Below are 3,915 nucleotides of genomic sequence, written 5' to 3'. Positions count from 1 at the left end.
GCATCCCCGGCCGCGCATGCGCCCTCCCGGGCTCCCCTCGCGGGCGGCCGGCAGCAGGTGCCGCGGCTCGCGGCGGCCGGGTCGCGGGGCGGGGCCACCGGCAGGTATAAAAGGCCGGCAAGATGGCGGCGGTGCGCGGGAAGCGGCTGAGGGGAGAGGGAAGCTCCGTGAGGTGCTCTGCCCTGGCTGGGGGAAGGTGTTAGGAGAAACGGCGGATTCCGTCAAATTGGTGTTTAAAATGGTAAATGCGTGCTCCGCTGTGGAGTTTTCAAGGGCAGCCGCCGTCATAGTCACTGGGATTTTAGATGTACTCGCTGTGGTAACCACGCACCTCTGAGCATTTAGCAGACTGCTCAAAGCCAAGCCTTTGTTCCAGTGCTAATTGAAACGATTTAGGTCAAATTAACAAAACCCTTTACTGACGTGAAGACTCAGTCAAGCAATCCAACCCAGATTCCAGGAATAGTAAAGCGGAGGGACTGCCCTGTGATTCTGGACACTGCACAAATTGAGAGAATTTACAACATGACACATGGCAGCAGTATGCAAAATGGGGAGATGGCACAGAGAAAAGCAGTTCCTTGAGAGACCACTAGAAACTTCTTGGCACTAGAGCTGTGCAGCTAGTGACAAACCAGATCAGGGTTAACGGTGTTTCCATGTAACATTGCGTCATTCAATTCACATCATCAAAGAAGGCCTCCTCGCCAAAAGCTGTACCGGTTCCATTTTATACTATTTGATTCTTACCACGTTCAGGAAACAGTCTTACGGATGTAATAGTTATGGCCCACACAAAATACTTTATAACTTGAGGTATTTTTTATAGATGTCTCCATTTGGTTTTTCTACCACATACTAGTTTGCTAACTAGCCTAAATAACTCAAATAACTCAGAACTGTTTGGAATTAACACTAGAACATGTAACTTGAACTGTCAATCCAAATGCTTTTTTTGCCTTTTTTTTTTTTTTCCCGATATTCCACCTTTCAAGCATTATAAGGTCAGTGTAAACTAATGCAAAAGCTTCAAACTTGATTACATTTCTTCTTTGACAACATCATCAAAACTTCAAAAACATCAAAAAACATCATCAACCACTACAGATCATTTCAATTATGAGCTCTAAATATCAATGTAAATACCACAACAGTGTATACTTATGTCATAGAAAAGCCATACCATTTCTTCTCTTGTTAAGGTGTAGCTAATACTGATCAGAAGGATTTTTTAAGCCTGAATTCAAATCCTTATTTAATGTACTTTTCTGAAACAGCACCATACTCCTACAGAATCTTCAATCTTTAGACACCTCCAGCTAAAAAGGAAGTGGGGAATGTTCTTGTGCATTCCATCATGAAAAAATACAGATGAAAACTATCATTGCAGCTTGAGATACACATACGTCCTTTTAGAAGTAATTGGAGAATTCAAGAATTCTGCTCACTGAAGAATTCATTTTTAATATTCCTACTGTTTATTGTAAGACATTTATGAAAGATACATCTGCAATTTTCCATTCATGAAAATAAATAATATTTATTTAAAAACAACCTGAAACACAGGACTCTCAGAGAAGACAGTTTGTGTAACCAAATGGACAGCTAACAGATGTGTGACAGAGCAATGCAAAAAATAAATGTCCGGGAAAATTGAGATCCTTGTGTATGGGATGCTATCCACTCAACATTCATGCAAATGGGAGAGAAAATTTCAAATTCAGTAAGCAAATCCATCTTCAACTTTAGATTAAATCTCTCCTAATTAATTTTAATAGATATTCCTGTTGAGTCTAGTCTCTTCCCAGTGTAAATCTATCCTCCATTTGCATTTAGAGGAGATGTGTACTTGTATTTAGCTGCACAAAGAGTCACAGTAACACTGATGAGATTAGAGCTCACATAATTAATGGAAATAAAAACATTTAAAAAAAAAAATCAGTAAAGCCAAGTTCATAATTGCCTTTTGTATCAGAAACAAATGTTACCAGTTCCCTTTCAAAAGTCCCTTAAAGGATTTAAGACAAGAATAGAGTCACACTGCTCAGAGAAATGAATAACTTCACTTCAGTGGAAATCAAAATGGGTACAATAAATCATCATTCATATTGAATTACCTTGCAAAATGGGCTTTCTTCCCACATATGCATTTAACCTAATTATGAACATGTAAAATGAGGTAGCCAGTATTTTGGAGACTGTGTATTAAACCACATGAAAATACTGAAGTAGAATACCCTAATGAAAGAGGTCAGTGATATGGTAGGGAACCTGGAATGCCTCTTAAGAGAGTTGTTTTTTTAACTTACTGTCTTTGTTTTGTAAGTTAATCAGAACGCCTATGGCACAAAAACAGTCACCTGCAAAGTTAAAGGATGTTCTGTATCCCATAGGTCAGTTACCTGAACTGAAAATTCTCTTGAGGAGCCCTTAATCTGGCCTTAGAGACGTGGTATGGGAAGGTGTGTGCAGGTTCAGTACAGCTTATTAAATGGGAAACCACAGGTAGGAGCTTCCTTTCAGGATCAAAAGGCTACATAAATATACAAATATTCTGTAACCACTCCATGCATAACAGAGATTGTTATGAACACACAGAGCTAATTGTTGACATTAACATGCAAAAGTACATAAGTATACTTCTATTACACTGTTCTCTCAAAATTACTAGGGCTGTAGCACTCATAACTTAGTTATCATTTCTTCAGTGAAAATCCATAGTTCGTCTCACAAGGTTCCTTCAATTTTGTAGAGGAGCTGAGGTTCTACAGACTGGCCAAAAGCCCTCTGCACTCCATAAAGCACCAGGAAGAATGGGGACTACGCAAAATTTGACTCAACAGTGCATAAGCGAGCATTTGTTATTTACTCTTTCCACATCTGCAAAGCTCATTTACATCAAAGTGTATTCAAGGATTGCAATGGTTAGGTAAAATAAGTAAAAACCGAAACATCATAAATGAAGTACATAGCAGGATGTACAGAATGAAAAAAAAATATATGTATACAAAAGTCCAGTCACTTCCTAATATAATTTCAGGTACTCTGATAAGCTCTTTGAAATTATCCTTTAACAGTTAGAAATTTCATTTCACTGTGAAAATAAAAGGCTTTGGTAACAAAATCTTTTACCTCTGTACTTTGTGTTTTCTTGATTAATAATTGACCTGAAATTTCATCCTATACAATATCTCTTACCTGTAATGACTGGCTGCTAGACAGTCCAAATGCAGACATTGCTCCCAGCCTATGACTGTTCCAATGAAAGCAATAGCAAAAGATTTAAGTTTCTACTACATATAGTACTTAATTAGCAAGATGTTCAACAATAAATGCTCCTTGCTGTTCGATTTCTACTTCTTTCACATGTTGATAACAGGTGCATCATGCCTTATAACAGGGTTATAAATAGGGGTAAACCCTATTCAGGTCAGTTCCCCAAAGATGCTAAAGCATTTCAGGTTAAGACAAGAATGACTTCAAAAATCATTTGTTTCCCCTTAGTGTAACATAAGTTGTGTTTTATTCCCTAATACAAGTTTTCACAGTTATATGCCATTCTGACTCCTGTATCAGCAGAGAAAAAAAAAAAAATAAAAATCTGAAAGGCTATTTTGATCCTGGTCAGAGCTCTGCCCTTTGTGTGCCACATAGCTGTATGCAGAGCCACCTGGTTTCCCTTCAATCCCTAGCTGTAGTTTTAGCTAGTGCATTTTAATGATCCAGTGTTCTCAGTGTTATTCAACCTTCCCTTTACTGTAAATGCTTATGGAAAATAAAGGTGTCTCTCTGTGCATCTTCAAGCACCTCACATTACTACAATAATTCTTAACCTGCGTTAAATTCTTATCCAAGTGAAGGCTGCAATATTTGGTCCAAGAAATAACATTATTTACACGATCACATGCATATATA

Source organism: Netta rufina, assembly GCF_964035555.1.
Source record: "Netta rufina genome assembly, chromosome: 4".
In the NCBI taxonomy this organism is placed as follows: Eukaryota; Metazoa; Chordata; class Aves; order Anseriformes; family Anatidae; genus Netta; species Netta rufina.
The sequence above is the reverse complement of the archived record's forward strand: the minus strand, read 5'-3'. Positions refer to the sequence as shown.